The 21,101-nt window shown below is 37.0% G+C and overlaps 1 protein-coding gene across 1 annotated transcript in view; it reads left to right on the top strand.

Moving 5' to 3' along the window:
• The window catches only part of sugct (succinyl-CoA:glutarate-CoA transferase), a 125,017-nt gene that overhangs the window by 61,411 nt on the left and 42,505 nt on the right, over nt 1–21,101 (top strand). The window lies entirely within an intron of this gene.

The following is a 21,101-nucleotide window of genomic DNA, read 5'->3' as shown; positions in this document are numbered from 1 at the left end:
TGGGACCTTTTGTGTAACGCTTTTTTTTTTCCATATGGTTTCCTTCATTTAGAACCTCACTCTCAGCGCAAGGTCGAGCGTACAAACATGATGCTAATTCTGTAGCCGTGTAGGCAGCTCGTGACACACGGCAGACTCGCAGTCCTGCCTTTCAGTTTATAAAGAGTAAAGGAACAAGAGCATATGGCAGAAATGTGGAGTAAACAAAATGACAAAAGACATGCAACGATGCGGCAGGATGCAAAGCTCTCTGTGCTTTTCTTCCAGCCAAAGGCGAAGGATATATGGATTAAACATAGGATTAGGAAGATGAAAAGAAATGGGAAGAGAACATCGTTGAAGTGAACCCATGGAGGGGGGAAAAAACCTCCCTGAATTTCTTGTTTTTGTCTAAAGTGTTCAAGTGTGTAGTAGTTACTGTTATATGTGATGAACTGGCAACCCAGATGAATCAGTTAGGAGGGTTGCTATTGAGGAGGGTGGTGTAACATGATTACAGCTAGGAGGTTGTTTGTGGAAAAGCAGAAAGCAGCAAACAGTTCCACTGGACTTTTATTTATGAAATTGGAAGTGAAATGTAAGGGAATTTTATTGGATAGCAATTAATTGCATGAGCAATGAGCACTTTATATAAAACGATTACAGTTTGCAATTATTGTTCACATTTTGTGTGGAAAAATGTGTGCAAAATAAATTTTCTGCATTTGGCAGACACCCTTATTCAGAGTGACTCGGTTATACAGCTGAACATTTGAGGGTTCATCAGTGGAAGCTTGGTGGTGAACCCATGACCTTCCAATCAAAAGTCTAACAACTTGCACACTGAGCTACCCCTTAACCCCATCTCCAAATTAGCTTTACCTTGGACTATTGCAATGCTATGGCACTGGAGACTCCTTCCATCCTGATAATGTATTCACATGAGTGCATTAGTCTAATGTCAGAGCTCCTGTTCTGGAAAATGAATCGACTTCCTCTGACCAATCAGATTTGAGATCTCAAAAGTGGGACCAAAATGGAAAGCAAGTCCCAAACTATCTTAAGTCAAAGCAACAAATACTGCCTAAACATCTTGTTACTGAAGTGTTTAAGATTGAGATGAAGGTTTTGTTTTTTTTAAATTAAAGTAGAGCACCGTATAACACAGTTCGTGTTGGCGTGGGCGGATTTATCTCAAGAAACGCCCAGGAAAATTCTGTCAGCTGCCAATAATGACTGCATCTGGTGAAGGTCTGTTCGAGCCTCATTCAAATACTGCCCTGGAGGAAATTATCCAGCAAACATGAAGATCAAGCTGAGACGATGGTTCAGAGGAGGGACAACACCAGTGGCAGAAAGCAAACCAGATGCAGACACTGCTGAAAGAGGGAGGAGGTTAAGATTGTCACAAGGTCGAGATAAAGATGAATCCGGGATGTTTCTCAGCTCCCTAAAAAGCACTAGACTTGATTCACTGATCTACTGGGTTATCATTATGAATCATTTATCTTGTGATATGCTCCATCATGAAATAGAAACTCTGACAGTAACTCATAAACTGTTGCTATTACTCAGGAAACATGTTTGAAACTAGCAAGTAACTCGAAACTTTGGAAATCCTACTATAAGTCAGATCAGTTCCTCTGTAGGAGACAGCCTATAACTCAAAGCGCTTCCTTCATAACTCATGTGTGTGTCCTTTCACTGAAGCCAGGAGTGATAAAGTGTGGTCCTTGAACTTAAGTAGTATTCAAGATTTGTCTTCTCTCAGTTTAGGACCTTTTGCTTTGTTTGCATCCTGTATCACTTGGTGCTTTCACAGGCGGCATGCAACACGAGGAGCCTTTTCATACGGCAGCACACTCAGTGTTTAAGTAAAACTGCGTGTGACTGTTTTCTCGGGTCAAACCAAACTGTTCTCAACAGATTTAAAAGGTTTCTGTAAAGCTGATATGTTTCATACTCATGCATGTGTAGGTTGAGAAATATAAATCACCCACTTACCAGTTTTTCATGGGAAAACATGAGTTTCATTTAACGACTTTTTAAAAAGGCAGACAGATCAGTGAATAAATAAATGAAAGAATAAAGTGTGCTAAATATCTCAGTAATGCAGTTAAGACATTTTTAGAGCTTTTGTAGCCACTGATGCATATATTGAAGCATACCATCTACTTTTTAGGGTGCCATTACTTTTGTTTTAAATGGCTAACCAGCCTTAAATATTTTTCAAATGAAGCCACTGAGTTTGAATCCAAATCTGTTTGTAATCAAAGTGAATGTTACTATATTTCTAATAATTTACTGCTTTATTTATTGATTATCATTGCTAATGAATGTCCTAATGGACTTTTACCTCAAACGTGAATTTGTGCATTTTCATTTTCAGTGAATTTGTGCACCTCTTTAAGGGTTCCCTGGTGGTCTAGTGGTTAGGATTCGGCGCTCTCACCGCTGCGGCCAGGGTTCGATTCCCAGTCAGGGAACCAACCCCAGCCAGTAGGGTTGCACAAGCCAGTGCACTCCTAGTGCCAAACCCGGATAAATGGGGAGGGTTGTGTTAGGAAGGGCATCCAGCGTAAAAACATGTGCCAAATCAAACATGCGGATCATGAATACGTATATTTATTTATTTTTTAATCTAGAATAATAAAATCAAGATTGCATGGACGGGGCTACTAACGAGGTTGTTTCATCCAGTTGTAGTTTGAAGAATTTACCACATTAGAAATTGGGCAAATGTTCATACTGGGCCACCATTTATTTTTTATTATTTCAACTTTAACTTCTCTGTTATGGGTCACTCACAACAGGGTTTCTGCAGGGTCCTAAAAAGTAAAATTTAAAAGTCCAAAATTTAAAAAAATTCTAAATTGTAAGCCATAAAAAGTCTACATTTAAAAATATAATTTGCTGTATTATTACTACAAATGAGGAATTTTCTCTTATTGGTACGAATCTCTCTCGGATTGTACCACAGACATAAAAACGGATTTGATTTTTCAGCATTGCGAAGTGCAAGTTTAGCGATACTCTGCTTAAAATGTTTTTATTTAAGGCTCGGGTAAGGCCAGTTGCTAACAACGTATTTGTGTGTTTTTGCTGTGATATAGGGCAAATTTTTTTCTCCTAATGGTGTTAAAAAGGTCTTAGAAAGGTGTTAAAAAGTCTTAAATTTGACTTGGTGAAACCTCCAGCAACCCCGCACAAGGATTCTAGTCCCCCCTATTCAGTGCTTTTCTTTCTAGCTGACACCAGGGAACACCAGCAGTCTCATCGGGGGGTTTTTGTCAGTTGGAATGATGTTCTGTCATGATTTCACAAATTTTTATTTGTGTTGGTAAAGATCCATTGGATCTGTTGGACAGCTGTTGAAAATCCTCTATACCATAGTATTTTGATTGTTGTCACACTAATCACATTTTAATGTCTCTCTCTCTCTCTCTCTCTCTCTCTCTCTCTCTCTCTCTCTCTCTCTCTCTCGCTCTCTCTTTCTCTCTTATACACATTATGTATTTGTGTGTGTGTGTGTGTGTGTGTGTGTGTGTGTGTGTGTGTGAGTGAGTGAGAAGTCCCCAGTCATGTGAACTCTACACCATCTCAAATCACAATGCAGACACATACATATTTAGGCTTCAAGTCAACTTGCATCTGAGGAGACTTTTGAGATCTTTCTGCATGGTTTGATTGGTTTTGACTGAGGAAACCAGAAAACCCAAAGGAAAGTGCGAACAAGTTACAATCCATACAGACCGTATTCTAAAACAGCACTGTTACTGTACATTTTTTTCACCTTTCATTAAGTAAATTATTATAATTATAAACAGGATGATAACATGAAAGCTACAGTGACAATGAAATCACAATTAAAATAATAATACATTAAACATTAATGCCTATTTTGTGTCTTCAAACACTCAAAAAAAAAGCAATTATCAGTAAACCAGAGATTTGTGTTCTGTCAGGAGAATTCAACTCTCCAGTATCAATGGACATTTCCTGAAATGAAACACACACATTTTTTTCTTTATTAAAACCTGTTTTTTTTTTTTTTTTACCCCATTCATCCTAATTTCAATTTTTCATTCTCATCAATTTCATATTGCATTTGACAAAACCCATTCTCTGTCCTAGTCATCTTTTCCCAATAAACCGACAGCTTTCAAATGTCAACCATTAACTTCACTTTGTGAAGCTCCTTCATGTCCAACAATAACTTCCCTACGGCACGCTTATTTTTGCAATTATAACTTTTTTTTTTGGTCTGGTATGAAAGCATCATGTCGCTGAAAAGTTTGCACAGGAGTGTTGGTTTGCTCATGTTTCATATCCCTTAAGTCATAGCAGCAAGGCTCTGTTTTGCACTGCATGTATGCTGAACATTTTCATGCAGCTGTTTCAATTTTATGAATTTATTTATTTTGGAGATTTATCTTGTCTTTTCAAAGCCGCCGGTTGTTTGCAAATGAGCCGGGTATCGATTATCATTGCTACAAGCTGCGCGGCAGGATTCGAGCCAAACGGATATAAATATTAATATTATTAATGAACGTTTCCAAAGCACTGTTGCATCAGGTGCCAACCACAGATGGTGGACTTGATTATAATAGCTAGAAGATGTGAAAATATTCTAAATAAAAAGAAATAAATAATGTACTTCAGTAGTTAATAGAAAGATGATATTGCTGTGGTGTGTGTGTGTGTGTGTGTGTGTGTGTGTGTGTGTGTGTTTGTGTAAAGGACTTGTTTATTTACTCAGATTAATTTGTTCATTTAACTTTTAGAGTAATTATTTCAACCTTTCCTTTTTTTAATCTTGTATCAACTTCTCTGCCTTCCAAATGCTAATATTTTCACCTTTTAATTCTTAGACAGTGTACTTGATCTTTCCTTCTTCGTTTGGAAAGACTTTTCGGATTTTCTTTCTCTCTCTCTCTCTCTCTCTCTCTCTCTCTCTCTCTTTGGCTCTCTCAGATAACTTGCCTGAATTAATAGCTTTGTATTTGAAGCAATTTCGCCTGAATCTCGCTTGTTTTTACACTAGCCTAAATGCAGCATGCGGCGGTCAGACATGGGAGGCATCTATTATCTACAGTCTGAATGAAAATGGAGCCCAATTAGCCAACAAATAATAACACTTTGAAGGCCTGCCAATGATCTTAAAGCTTCATGTTTGCTGCATTACTCTCTGGTTTTGTTTCTGGCCGATGGGAGAGGAACCTTTATCCAGCTGCTCACAATAACAGATAATTACTGACCTTGGTGTCTCACAGCACATTTTTCCTACAGCAGTTAGCAGGCAGTGGGAATTTGTTCTCGCCCCCGTCGACTTTCTATAATGCACTCGCATGAACGAAGATCCAAGCAATTGTTTAAATGTTACAAAAAAAACAACTTTCAATAATGTTCACAGTGAGTGTATTTCCCCCTCTTTTTCTTTCAGGGACATAATGCAGACTTTGGATGTGTGTGTTAATGCAGGAATGGATAACTTTAAACTTATTAGCTAGCCCACCAGAGACATGCAAGCTCCAGTGTGCAACCAGCCTCATGTTTTGTTGGTTGCTACAGTAGGCAATTGCGTTCATATTGGATAAGAAAACAAATGGGTTATGTAATCAATATCCTCTTCTAGCAAAGTATCATATAGCAGTAGTAAGATGTCTGGAAGAGATGTTCCACAGAAACAGCCTAAAGATGTTACTGAGCAACTCGATAATTTCATTCCAAATCACTCCTCAATGTTATATCAGTCGACTACAATGGCTCAAGACCAAAGGTTGCATGAACAGTTCTGCATTTAAGTCCACAGCACAACTCAACAATGATGGAACTGTAATGAATGGACATTTGGTGGCACTCAGATGAGTCTGGAGTCTCTCTAGGTTTTTTTACTCTTACCATCTTGGGTAGCTTTTCATTGTCACAGTAGCACTGGCTCACTAATTCGGGACTTATAGACACCTAATGTATACAATTATACTTTATGTAACTTTATAATATAATATATCGGGACCAGAAGGACTGAGCCGCAGTTGGTGTTCCAGTTCATCTCAAAGATTCATCTTCAATGGTTCTATTATGCAAATGATGGAGCTTGCTTGTTTTGTGTATCTGTTATAAAAACCCATGAGTCTAATATAGAACATCTATTAAACACACTGTGTAACCTAACATCAATCAGTCAGATCTTTAAAACCACAAATAGGTAAAGTGTATAAAATGGTCATTACAATAAATCAGTATGAGTGTGTTAGTCAGCAAGTGAAGGTCAATTCTTAAGTTTAAGGTGTCTAAGGATCCCAGAGTTAACCATGGAGAGTTAAAATCCAAAAGCCATGAAGATATATTTCAACTGTCATGGCAATTGCAGCCCTATCACTGAACAGTTGATAACCTTTGGATGAATCTATAATAAATAGACCTTCTTTGTCCCCCAGATGAGGATAAGTTTCTATTTTTGAGCCTGGTTCCTCTTAAGGTTTCTTCTTTATAATTTCTTCTTACTATCATTACCATTTTTTAGAGATATACATTTAGGGACTTGATTCTGACATTAAAATGTATATTCCTAATTATTTATTCTGTAAAGCTGCTTTGGGATGATGCCAATTTTTAAGTTCTATTCATATACTATGACAAGGATCACATTATGATGGTTGGATAATTGGGGCAGAGCACCTATAAAATATTTAGTCAAGTTCTTTCTGTTTACGTATGCAGCAGTTATTTCCCACAAAATTGGTCTAAAGAATGACAGCTGCTGCTGATTTGGCCTCTAAATCCCCAAAATTTCAATCTGATAGACTTGTTTGCTTAATACATCCCACAGATGTTCTATTTGGAGACCCCCAACTTGCAACCTACTGTACTTGGATCTAGTGTCCGATATCACAGCACACGTTCAGGTCTTGAGGAGTCCAGGCCTCATTGGATTTGAGCAGTTCTGGTGGCACAAGAGGAATCTACACAATATTAGACAGGTGGTTTTAATGGTTTGTGCGTGTCTATGGGTTCCCTTGTCGGTTTGGCTTCTGGGTTGCTCATTACTGATCTAATGCTGCATCCAAATTTCCATCAGGTAGCTTCATGAATCCTGTTCACACTCTTGTCATATTTAATTGAATCTGACTGAGTGTGAGCATGTGTACCTCACGGAGAGAAACACTATAAGCGCTTACTACAGTAGTAATTTGTTGGCTGCTAATCCAGACCCGGATCCATTTTTGGTGAATTTGAGCTCCTGCAAAAACAAAGAACTTATGTTTCCTTACTTAATCAGTTTGAATCACTTAGAATGCTTTGTTATCCCAGCATTTAGGACTTCAAGCCTCCCCTTTTTCACTCCTGTACTCTCTCCATTATCAATCTGCAATCAGAAAACAAGTGGGGGTGGGTGGAAAGTCTTTGAGGGCCTTTGCTGCTGGAAGCTGAAGGCGTGTTTAATGGGCTGCTGAGCTCTGGATTTTCTGGCAGTAGTAGAGATTTTGCAGGTCTGGTTGCAGAGGAGAGATTCACAAGAGGAAAGACAGACAAGTCGATCGGACTCTATGATTTATGGGTACCTTGCGTACAGGTTTTCCTCATCAGTCCCACATAAATACCTGTTCAGTGTACAGATGACTGCTGTAATCCCTATCGTGTTTCTCGCTCTACAGCCAAAGTAAAATATAGTTAATCTGCTTCAAGGGTTTTTATAATGGATACCTTTCTTTGGGGGTTAGATGTTGTCATGGGACACTTTGGAGAATGCATTACAACACGAACGCCACGTATAAAAGGTGGGTGGTTTAAGAAGGGCTGAAAAAAGATCCCTGGTGCAAAACTTTAAGCATGATACGGCAGAAATTGCTAATAAATTCTTTATTTATTCATATTGGGCTGAACTTCCTTCCAATTTATTTATTTCCAATTCAATTTATTTGGCCAATTTTTTCTAAACTGAATTCCCCTCCCTTATCTTCTCATCTCCCCTCCTTTCATTTAACACCTTCCAGCAGGGAGGGTGAACATTTGCAGCCCTGTGATGCAGCATTTTGGCTTCATAAAACACTGTGGAAATGCTCTTGCATATACATAAGCTCACAGACACCTATGATTGGATAGAGAGCTTATGCCCCACAGCCAATTTTGCTCCAGCAACAGATGTCGCAGACTTTGTAAGCTCAGGTTGTTTGGGAAACTTTTTGCTGCCCCACTTGGAATCCCATTAAGCATGGTCTTATGTGTTTAAAATCAGTGTAAAAGTGAGGATATATGCCTCTGTATACACCCTTCCCCATCCAACTCTAGCATCATTAAACAAACCAATAGACAACTTGTGTATAAGAGAAGAAATTAAAGGGACGAAGTTGTTTGCATATACTATATGCTATTTTTTTTTTTACTATAAACATGCTTTTTATATGGTGAGTGTCTATGAGAAACTGTCCTTTTTCATATTGTTAACCAGATGCTTCGGATTAGGGCTGAGTATTGCATAATATGTATAAACGACACCATTAATGTGTTTTTCTTCCAGGACATTTGATGAAACACTATTTTCTGACTGCATTTTGAGATCTGCTGTGACTGAGAGCCTTCACAGTGATGTCATAATGTTTCTTTTATGAGATTTCAATTTGCACATGTTGCAGACAGAGTCCCATTGTTTGCAATATCGCTATATAATTAAACACGCGCAAAGATGATGAATCACTTTTAATTGGATCTGACGGGGACTTTTTCGATGAGGCGTCTAGGGAAGAAGGTCTCAACACTTCCTCGAGAGTAAAAACGAAGGATGAGGGGAATCGCAAGGATCACAATGGAAAAATCATCTCTTGTAAACAGTTCAATCTGATCCACCCAATGGTCACATTGAATTAGCCTGAGGAGCCGCTAAATGAAATCAGCTGGTGTTGGAGATATGCAAGTGTGCGGTTGTGCGAAATCCACGAGACTGGCGCTTGATGATGTATTCGTTATGCGTCGTGTTAAACCTTTTTTCAGTCAGTCAGCTTGAACGAATTCAATTACAAAAAACTTCTCCAGAGTTTTCCAGTTCTTTTGTCATTTGCGATATTCGGATATTTTAATAATTAACTAATTAACGTATGTTTTATGGTTGTAAGTAACAAGTAATAATATGTATATTAGAATAACCGTGGACTATTTAGAGTAAAAGCGTAGGATATTCTGCCCATGATACACATTTCTTTGTCCTTGTAAGGAATAAAAAGGGTTTTCTGCTGTTTTTAGTGATCTATGCCCGGCTGATGCCATGTAGACCAATACGAAGCAGAGTTACTGTTACCATCTCAAATTTGGTTGTTGTGTAACATCACATAACACATTGTTTTCATAGTCATCCACCATGGACATTTTATTTATTAAACAATGTTGTCACGTTTAATAATGGACTGTCAGCAAAAACTGTTCATTCCTGTCATCACTTATATTATGACAAATACAAACATTTGTTCCATTACCAATCTTCTTCTTCGTTTTCTTTTTTTTTAACCTGTCTAATTTAATTTACAACAAAATGCTTATTTTTCCTCAACTCCCAAAGCATTCTATCCTGAAGACTTGTCTGAATTCTTTACAGTTATTAAGCACTGACACTGGAGACTCATTTGACATGTAGAGAAATGCTTTGTTTATGACTGTCCAATACTTAAAAAATAAATAGAAGTATAATATGAAACAATGTATACAATTAAATATAATAAAATATAAGGTATAAACTATAAAGTATAAAATAAAAATAAAACATACTATATATATATATATATATATATATACACAGTACAGACCAAAAGTTTGGACACACCTTCTCATTCAGTTTTCTTTATTTTCATGACTATGAAAATTGTAGATTCACACTGAAGGCATCAAAACTATGAATTAACACATGTGGAATTATATATGGAATTATATACATAACAAAAAAGTGTAAAACAACTATTGTAGGTTCTTCAAAGTAGCCATCAAGAGAATGCCAAGAGTGTGCAAAGCAGTAATCTAAGCAAAAGGTGGCTACTTTGAAGAACCTAGACTATGAGATATTTTCAGTTGTTTTACACTTTTTGTTATGTATATAATTCCATATAATTCCACATGTTAATTCATAGTTTTGATGCCTTCAGTGTGAATCTACAATTTTCATAGTCATGAAAATAAAGAAGACTGAATGAGAAGGTGTGTCCAAACTTTTGGTCTGTATATATATATATATATATATATATATATATATATATATATATATATATATATATATATAATAAATTCCTTAAGTTTTACATCTCAGAAAGAAACTTAATCATGTCTAGAATTGCACACTTTCCTTTTATGTCAGAAAAGAGTGCTTGCATCTATCATAATTGTGGTAAAAAAAAGTGAATCTCGGGCATTTTTACCCCAATTTGATCCCACAAATTTTTTGAACTGCTTCTAATGTTCTGTTAGAAAGCACTGGCTTGGAAACCCCAATGGTGTAAAAATGATCAGCCTGAGGATTTTAGATTCGAGTCCCACTTGAGTTAATGATCAGTAGTATCTCAATGTTTAAAGCTCTGAGTTACTGATTAGATGGTGGAGTGTTCAACCAAGAGCACCAACCAATCTGGGTTCTTGATCAAGGTCTTTAACTCTTAGGGTTAGAATAGGAAAAAGCTAAACTTGGCAGGATCTTATGAATGGAGTATGTTTGTAGCGCTAGAATACACATGACTAAAAAGCATCAGTGGACATCAAAGTTGCCACTGCAGCTGTAAAAGGGAGATTGAAAATTGGCCTCGTCCAACACTATTTACCATTCAGGTCTCTTCCTTCTTCACAGGAAACACCTGATTTTGAGAAATGACTTGAAAGCAAAGCCATGAAGCCCTGAAAATGTGTTGTGTATTCCAAACTCCTTATATAAGGACATTTATATATCCGAATAGCCTCAAACTTTCCCAGTGTCTCAAGAACGGGAAATGGAGCAGAGGAAATTGTGAAACCATTCTATGGAAGTAGGCTTTGTGTGTCTTCATGGTGCTGTAAATGTCAGCACATGTCCAGCATATGCTAACCTACAGTTCTCTCTTTTTACCTTCAGGACCTTTTAGATGTGTCCCTTTTTCTCGCTAATGTTTTTTGGGTTTCTTGTCTAGTCTGCTTTGCATCCTTTAGCCTTCGTTTCACCTTCCGATTTTACCCTCACCGGATGCTCGAGGACATCATTTTAATGATCCTGGGTGCCGGTGCTGACTAGCACAACTGTGCACTGCTGTTTCATGATGAGGTACAGGTGGAGATCTTCGGCAGCCGAATGCTCTCCCCCTCCTTCTTTCTCTCAAATGGTCTCTAATGATTTCTGGCAACTTCTCACCCTGAAAGTCCTTCCAGCCCTCATGTTCCTTTTTCAAAAGTGTTCAAAATAAATCAGGAGAAAGTGAAGAGAATCTTTGGAATGGAACAGTAGGAAGAGAGGTGTTTTCTCATCTTCTAAAGTGGGGATTTGATTTAGGGAACAGTAGGAAGAGAGGTGTTTTCTCATCTTCTAAAGTGGGGATTTGATTTAGGGAGCGTCCTGCTTAATACCCATTCTATGCGGCAGCAAGGCCTCAGTGGACACATGGTGGAATGTAAGCACATTTACATTTGTTTAAAGTTTATTAATCCAACAGACTTTTATCTAAACTGGCTTTTCAGTTGAGAAAAATCCAGTCCAATTTATAAGATGTTAAAGAACTCATTATTGAGGATTAAATTACTAGCATCTTGCCAAATACAAGTCGAAGATTGTTTTAGGAAGCCAGGGGTGAACAAATCATACATTTACTAGCTAGACCACCAGAAAAGACACAGTTCTAGTAGCGTCTCATGATTTGATTGCGCAGAACAACTGCCTAGGCTTAAAAAATAGTAGCTAAATTTATAATGAATTTGAGGTGCTTTAATACTGACACAAATGAGTAGCACTTTTAGAGAAAGTAGCACTGTATGTCTCAGGCATCAACAAAACGTCAGCATTTTATTGTCTAGCAGTGTGAGCTGTCGTGTGGATAAAAAAAAGTTTTAAATAAGCATCAGAAAATATAGAGATGGTTGTGTTGTGCTATAATTAACAGTCTTCAGGTACTTATACACTAACATAAAGAAAGGCTTCTTTTTCATGACTTGCTACTGTAGCCTCTGGCTTTTTTATTATGGATCTAAACAAGGGGTTTCCAAACTTTTTTGTGTGAGGGCCACATCATTTTTTCTGCCTTTAATGGGAGTTGGGTAACAGAAAATTACACAGGCCGTTTACGTTATGATTAATAAATCGTTTGTTTGTTGGTGGGTGAATCTAACTAGTAAATAGTCTACGTTAATATCTTAATTTAATAAGGTACATTTTAGTTTGCAAGCCAAACTTTATTATCATATGAGCAGAACATGTACAGTAAAACCTCGACTCTCGCAACCTTGATAGTTCCCGACTTTTCATTTGGAACCGGACTAAAAGTAACTTTTTTTAACAGTTTGTAATAATAAATAACATAATGTTTGAAAAACTTTTATTACCTATTTTATTATTGTATTATTCATTTAAAGTAGTAAATAAAACATTTATGACAAATAATTCACAACTTTTGAGTTTTATTTGTTTAATTTTAAGTATAATACTGTGCAGTACCCATTTAAATCGATTTATTATTGCATTACTGGTTCGCAAAGGTCAAAACCTTGCCATTTTTTTTTGTTACTCGCGAGGGGTCATAGAATGTAACCCCAGCGATTATCGAGGTTGCACTGTATTTAAATGTTGCACAAAATATGTCTGTCATATGTCAGAGGGCCTTTTTAAATGAGGGGCAGGCCATTGTTTGGGGACTCCTGATCTGCTTTTGTATATATAAAAGGCATTTAAACAAAAAAGTCAACTTGCACTAAATTTTTACTATTTTCAAGTGGCCCACCAACATGATGCATGAATGTTGTCACGGTGGTCAGGTATCTTGGTAATGTCATGCCACAGCACTGCTTTTTAAAGTGAGTCTGAAACCGCTGGTTTATTTTTAGAAGCACTAATAGTTACAGAAGCACTGCCTTGTAAGACATGACTCATAACGTCTAAATTCTATGACTCATAACTCAGCATAAGCAGTAAGGTCTTGTTTCAAGTGGGGAAAAAAATGCCTTAAATGAAGAACTCTTATATCTGTCTTGTTTCACAGCTATGAGGTGCTGTGATGTCAGCAGAGATGGAACATCTCAATTCCTGTGAACATTTTCAGACACGAACGCATCTGTAGTTGATAAAATGGCACTAAAGCAAGGCCCGCCTGCTAGTGATTACGATATTTATTTTCAGGTTTAAATATAGCATAAGAACATGGTTGTGCAAGCTTAATGACCCTCAGGCAGAATCTCATAAACCTTAAAAATCCCTGTTTCATTCAGTAAATCAGCAAAGCAGTCATTATGAGTACTATTTGTTACTATAACTGATCAGACTGTTTTTTTCCTGTTTTATGTACATACACAATTTTTAAATGACAAAAACATTGCAGCCAATACTCCGTCACCTGACCTGCAGAATCCAAGACGTTCTACTCGTCTCGGTGTATAACAATGAGGAAATCGAACTCGGGCATCTCTTATATTGTCCTGTTACGACTGGCGCGCATTAAACACTGCTCGTCTTTGAAGGCGCTTCAGCTTGTTGATGCCCCATCAGTTTTATTTCTCATGACCAGGACACCTGGGAAACATTTGTATCATTTAACAAACATCTGTACAAGCCTTTCTGTTTTCATCCCTCTTTTTTGTGTTCTAATTCAGTCACTATTTAGACATCAAGAACAGTTTGTAACTTTCATGCATGTAGTTATTATAATTATAATTATAATAATGCCCATAATAATGCATGTCAATTAAAATCAGAACTTCCGAATGTATTTTTTTTTTCCTGAAAATCATGTCATGATGGCTAAAGGAAGGAGATGATACTATTCTGGCTCATAACAACATATTTATACGCAAGCCAGTTGTACTGGCGCAGGCCTCACATGTGTTTTCCAGATTTCTGTCCCAAGAGAACATTAGATGTATTGGACATGGGCACTACATTATTTGACAAGGTTCAGTGTTTAGTATTACACAATTCTGAGGTTACAGTGATGAAAACAGTCCTTTTTGTTTTAGTAGTTGTGTAGGATATTTATCATTAGAGCTACATATTGTGTACCATTGAAGAAGTTTATTTTACCTGGAAAGATGCTTGTGGTGTACTTTATAACTGTCTTATAGATTAAAACTTCAAAAGTAGAGATTGTATTTGGGCTTGTTTTTCCCCTGTGCCTTCTTATTCCTATACCAGACTGGTACCAAAACTCTGAATTTCAAATTTGTGTTTTTCTTTAAAAAAAAATAATAATAAAGCACCAAAGAAAGTTATAAATTTTTTTTATATATATATATATATATATATATATTTTTTTTATTAGCACATTAATAATAATTGACAAAATATAGCAAAAATATACACAGCTAGAAAATGATCTGCCAAAAAAAGAAAAAAAAAACACTTTAACACTTGATATTTTTTCCACCTATTTGTTACAGGACCAGATCATATGATTTTATGATTTAATTATTTATTATTTATTTAACCCCCCTTCTTTTCTTTGCTATTAATTTCATATTATTCTTGCATATATTATCACCCAATTACCAATCCTGGGTATTGTCATGTGTTTAATTTCTGTTCAAAAGTGTATCAGTGATTCTCAAAATCTAATTACATGTCTTTCACATTTTTTCAAGGTATATTTATTACAAATACTGCATCCCCTTGTCCAGAACGCCTCACCGTTATATCACTTATACAACTAAACAGTTGAGAGTCAAGGGCATTTCTCAAGGGTATAGGAGTGGCAGCTTGGTGGTGATAGGATTTAAACTCACAACCTTCTGAAATCCAAGAAGGTTAACCACTGAGTTATCCCTTTCCCCTGACCAACTACAATCCCTAAATCTGAGAAATTTAGTACAGTATAATAATGTGCCTTTTTTTGGTGCATGTTTATTTTTAAGATTGTAAGGACTCCAGGACATTATATCAGTCTGGGAAATGTATACTCAGTGCAATTGTTCTCTTACTGTTGTGCCACTGCATCATAATTGGGTTGTTTTGTCCTGAGAAATTATTTCTGATCATTTCTATTATATATATATATATATATATATATATATATATATATATATATATATATATATGTATGTATGTATGTATGTATGTATAAATGTATAAAAGATGACAAGTAGCAAAGGAGGACAGATTTGATATGTACCATAATAGAATGGATTGTGGCATTTGCAAATCATTTTATTTATTTAATTCTCCTTTCTCCTCCTCCCTTCACCTCATGGTTGGGGATTGTAATCTTTAATTCTGTCCATAGAGGTCTCCTTTGCTCTGGAATCCAACCTTGTTTGAGAGAAAATGTGGTGTTTTTAAAGCTATTCTTCTTTCCTGGTCTTCTTCTTTTCAGCCAAGCTCTGATCCTGTAATGATTAACAGAGGTAAGCTGACGAGTTTAGGGATGTGTGTTTCTTCTCTAGAATCAGACATGGACAAGGATTTCCTTGTGATGAATTTAAAGCCTAATTAGATCTGGCTCTGTCATGCCATGGGTGCTGGATTTCATTTGGATTTGTAAATTATGGCCTCTGGCCCCAAATTTCTTTTTGAAGCCAGGCAGTGGGTTAAAGCGAAGCTCGCCTCACCACTTGACAAAAGTCTGCTGGTCAAATTGTCAATTGTTGTTTGCCAATTATGTGCAATCAAACCCTGAGCTTGAACCCCTGCAGCTTGGTTTGTAATTTATAGATTTTGAGATTCCAGAGAAATGAACTAAGAGCTCTAGATGATGATTGAACATATAATGGGGTTCTTGTTACTGGTGGAAGCCTTTACACTGGTTTTATAAGATTTTAATGTGTTTGAGTAGCTGTAAAAAATCAAGAGGGATTTGTTAACGACAAGGAGGTATATTCAGCATGTCCATTTGAATCCTTGTAGTTCCTAATTCCAGTATTAGGAGCAAAAATATAATGGATAATAATTTAGATTATGGGTTCCATTAGAGTCTGGTTCCTCTCAAGGTTTCTTCCTCGTATCATCTGGGGGAGGATTTGTTTTTGTCTTATCACTGTTGCTTCTGGTTTGTGCACTAGGGATAAACTTATAGGGAAAGTTTTATGAATGTATAGTCTTAAACTATATATTTTGTACAGCTCTTTGTGACAATGTCCTTTGATAAAAAAAAAAAAAGTGCTATGCAAATCAAATAAAAGGCATAATAAATAATGTATGTAATAATTTTTCATTTTAATCATGAAACAGTCCCTTGGTTGGAATAAAAACGAGTCATTAAGATGCATTTCCTATACCCACTAAACAGAAAAAAAGCAAACCATGTTCAAGTGTTTTAAACATTTCTTTATGCAGACCTACAGTAGACCAGCATAAATACTGTATGACTAAAAAAGAACTGAATAGTAAGATATTAAGATATTAAATATATATCCTAAGCATTGCTAGGCTTACGTAAGCGTTTACTGTTCAGTATATTTTCTGTAATTATAAATGTCAACATAAAAATTCTTGATCTAAGATAAAAGTTTTAACTCGACAAAGTTCAGATTTCTGACTTCTCCTGCTACATGCATACTTCAATGCCTCCTCCATGTCCTCAGCTCTAGACTGCCACTCTCCCACCACATATGTTTGTGGTCTGATGGATGAATCTTACACAAGCTCCAGGCACTTAAAAGCTCCTTGTGTGTATGGTAGTCTCCCATGGGAAAAGCAAAGTCTCTTATGAGAGCTTTAGCCTTCTCTTTTTCTCTCTCAGACCCTGTCAATATCGATGTCTTGTTGGGCAGAACATCAGGAGTGACATTAAGTGACTTTACAGTCCTGGACCCTCCTTTACTGCGTTGCTCCTTTTTCTTTTTCTCTCTTTAAGCATATGACTTTTTTTTTTTTTACTTCAAAACAGTCTAAAGTTTCAGCAACCTTATAAAATGCCGACATTGAATCAATGTGACAACTTTCTAATGCTGATTTCACATCTGGAAACATCAGTATGAAAAACTGCCAGTGAGACTCGAGTATATAAATATATATATATATATATATATATATATATATATATATATATATATATATATATATATATATACTTTTATATATATAAAATTATTAATAATTAATAATAAGAAATAATATTGTGCCCTCTGTGCAACGTGCACCTTCTGTGCAGTGAGTCGTGTGTTTAAAAACAAACAGCATGTGGCGTCAGATGATAGCCAATCGTTCCAGAAATCAACTATTTTCCTGGTTAATCAGCAAAACCAATGAATCGGTCGACTTCTAGGATACAGCAATACTTCTGTACTCTTCAGCTCCAGAACTCGTCAAATTTGGTACTTGTGACGTTATGACGGCTTAAAAATATTTTGCCACTTGCCGCATGCTCGGAACTCGACACCGACTGTCAAAATAAAACTCGATCACTTCAGTCTCGTGGTAAAACAGATGCATGAGTCAGCTTGTTAGCTTGCGAACAGTGCCATAGCGTTCTCTTTTGTGTTTCTGTGCATTTTAAGCCTAAATCATGGGTCCTAAAATGGTTGAAAAGTTCCACCACCTACTTGCTGGTATTACTGTATAAGCATACATATATATTTTTCTTCTTCTTTCAGCTTCATCTATACACTGATGATATTGTGATACAATTCCTCTGGCTGTAACCCTGCTTTTTTCCCCTGCAAAACAAAAGTTTAGAAAAAAGACTGACACATGCCAGCACATATATCATGCATATCGTCATGCTGTGTCAAATGCAGAGGATGAATCTACTTGACTCATAAATTTAGCAAACTAATATCCTGGTTTAAGATACCCTCCCCACCATGCATTTACTAACTGACAAAATCATTCTCCATCCCCCAATCTTGTCCATACAATTCAATACACCATCTGTCTATTTCTAATTCGGATCTAGTTGTTTGTGTGATGTTCGCAATAGTTGAGTGGTCAATATATCAAACCTGATGTATCAATCCCATGTGATATGATGTAAATGGATTTGGCAAGCTCGATGCAGAAGCTTTGGGTCGGTTCACTTAAAGCCAAATTCCATGAAGCCACATAAGCTCATGCTATAGTATACATAACAACTTGAGATTTTACTTCAAGCTGTGATGGACATTTGGCATTTGTAAGAGAGATGCTTGTAGCTGTAGCCAGCATTTACTCTGCCAGCACCTAGGTTTGATGAACCCTCACCACTCAGTGGGATGAGTCATTGAAACTTCAGCCCACTCGGGACTTTCATGAACCACGTGTAGCACCTACTTATTACTTATTACTCATTTGAATCTTAGCAAAGATCAGGATTCGGAATAGAAATGCTATTTGCTGTGGGGTTTAAAGGAATTCTCTTTCAGGGGGTGATCTGCTCCCCTGATTTTGGAATGGTATTTACCGATTTCTAACTCTATGCCACTTAGTAAATGAAATTTTGGATGGATGTTGGTCATCTTTTTCACCTCACAACATCAGGCTCCTTGGTGGAGCTTCCCCCAAAAATGGCATCTCCAAATTATTCTTAGGTATAAAAGTAAGATTGACTGGAATCCAATCCTAGTATCCTAGAATCCAGCATAGTCTTGCAGCCAGACCAATGTTTACAGAAAAGGCTCTACAGTATATCCACTGCAACCCTGACCTGGCAGAAAAAATACAATCCTCAGGCATGTAAAATGCATTAGAGGCAGATTTGCCAACAAAAACTAAATTTCTTTTTGTTATTTATTTAATACAAATCAGCAAAGTATGAGCAAAAAGGATTAAAATACATGACATACACAAAATTTCGAGGCATTAGTCTAAAAGTTCACGCTTGGGGCATTAGCTGTCACCGTTACCGCTACACTGTGCTGTGCTGCAGATGTGGTTCATGGCTGCCAAATACTGAGCTCACTCGTCTTTTGCCTTGGCTCACGGGTCACACACTGACTGATCTCTGAGATTAGCGAGACCCCAGTCGTTATCCAATCTTCACCAATTGGAACTAATCTATAAACCTTAACGTGTCACCACACGGTTTAATTTAGAACCCTTCTCACTATGAGTAATTAGCCATTTCCGACCTGGGCCTCTGTCAAGCATCAGCATCCACTATGCTCTTCAGAGTCAAAAGAAAGCCAGGAATAGGAACGTTTTAGAAAGTGACCCATTAGTGCTGTTGCTTTGGGTTATTAGGTGCCATGTGATGATTGTCAGAGTGTGCACGAGACATTTTCAAGGGATCGTTTGAGTAAAACGGAAATTCTTTTCACTTTCTAAAGTAAACGATGGCCAGTGATTTGTCCGCTTCTGTACTCAGCGGTAACACTTTTATTTTACCTTAACTGGTTGCTTATGCAGTGTAATACCATGCCAGTGGAAGTAATTTATTAATACTTATTTTCAAGTTAAATTATTACAAATCATGAGAAATCACCAGCCAGTTTTCCAGACAAAACGTTTGTGAACCATTGTAAACATTTATAGACGTTTCTATAACTTTCTATCATCCTAATAGACGGTCAGAAGTGCTATAGGTTTTAAAACCCTCTGGCAACTCATTCATCCCAGAGAAGTGCTTTTGCATTGAACAGATGCCAGTGAGTAAAAACTCCCAGTGAGAAGTGGCCTCAAAGTGAGCATTAATCTGTATCTGGGTTAGCCACCTGTCCTCAGTTTACCTCTGTCTTTAATCGTACAGGAAATCTTATAGGCTAGTAAAATGAGATCATGGTGTGGCGCAGACCAACCTCTCACACGCATAGAGATTTCATTGGACCGCTTAATCAAAATATGATACAATATATGGACACTATATGGTCTTTTTCAGCCATATGTGGTTTGTCCACAAAGTTGGAGACACAATTAGGCAAAAAGGCTGACCAAATTTTCTCTTTACTTTGAACTAGTTCCAGCATGACACTGCCCCTGTGCACAAAGGTAACTATATGAAGATATTCTTTACATGGGATGGAGTAGTGATTTTAAGTTGTCTTCTCTTAGAGCTCTGTCCTCAACACCGTTAGGATGACCTGGAACGCTGACCTGCATCAGGACTATTAAGCGCACCCATATATAAGCCGCACCCACTGAATTTTACAAATATTTTTAACATAAATAAGCCGCACCTGTCTATAAGCTGTGTTTACACTAATGTACTTTACACAGGCTTTAACGAAAGACACGTTACACACGGTTTAACGGGTAAAATATGTTGCGCTTCCTTTAGGAGCATAGCGGTATTTTGGGAATAGCCTGGCACTGCATTCTTTCAGTATTACTGCGTGTGTATAAGACTGAGGAATATGTCCTTATTATTTTCTGACGCTCATTTCTAAGTTTCTTTGACTAACCCATAACGCTGTTGCCAAGAAAAATAAAAAAGCACAAGTTTTGGAAAACTGTCTGTGTTTATATGATTTCTGTTGCAACTGGAGTTAGCGCGCTATCCTTCACCCGGACTTAACGCGTTACAACGGCTTGTATCTAAACAGTAGCCGACCAAGAAAGTCATTGTTCACTGTCTTCCTCCTTCCTTTCACAACTATTTCTCTCGGGAGTTTATCTTTTGGCATCTTTTTGGCAATTTTAAATTTCACCCAATGAAGTTTTTCTCCTGATGCCGTGCAGCTCTGAACACAGGTGAGGTGCATTTTTTGTTTCCGTTCGAAAATTTCATTGGTCTAATGTTATGGGGTTCAGTTTTTTGGCTTGAAGTTTGTGAAACCGGGAAAAACTCAGGAAAAATTAATAAAATAGCCGCTTCGTTGTTTAAGCCGCGGGTTTCAAAACGTAGGAAAAAAGTAGCGGATTATAGTCCGAAAAATACGGTATACAAGGTGGTGTAAAAAGTTTTCAAAACTTGCTCTGTTTACAAGAACCTACTTTATTTATCTACGTTCACACACCATCAATGCAGACGTGTTAACCCACTGGGTCAGTTAGCACCATTAGTCTCAAAACGTTTTGATAATGCCTCGTAATAGCAAATGAGGACTTTATGTGAAATAAGATGTTCATAAAGCAC

This window comes from Silurus meridionalis, chromosome 4 (genome assembly GCF_014805685.1).
Source record: "Silurus meridionalis isolate SWU-2019-XX chromosome 4, ASM1480568v1, whole genome shotgun sequence".
Classification (NCBI taxonomy): Eukaryota; Metazoa; Chordata; class Actinopteri; order Siluriformes; family Siluridae; genus Silurus; species Silurus meridionalis.
This window is presented reverse-complemented; position numbering and strand designations above follow the sequence as displayed.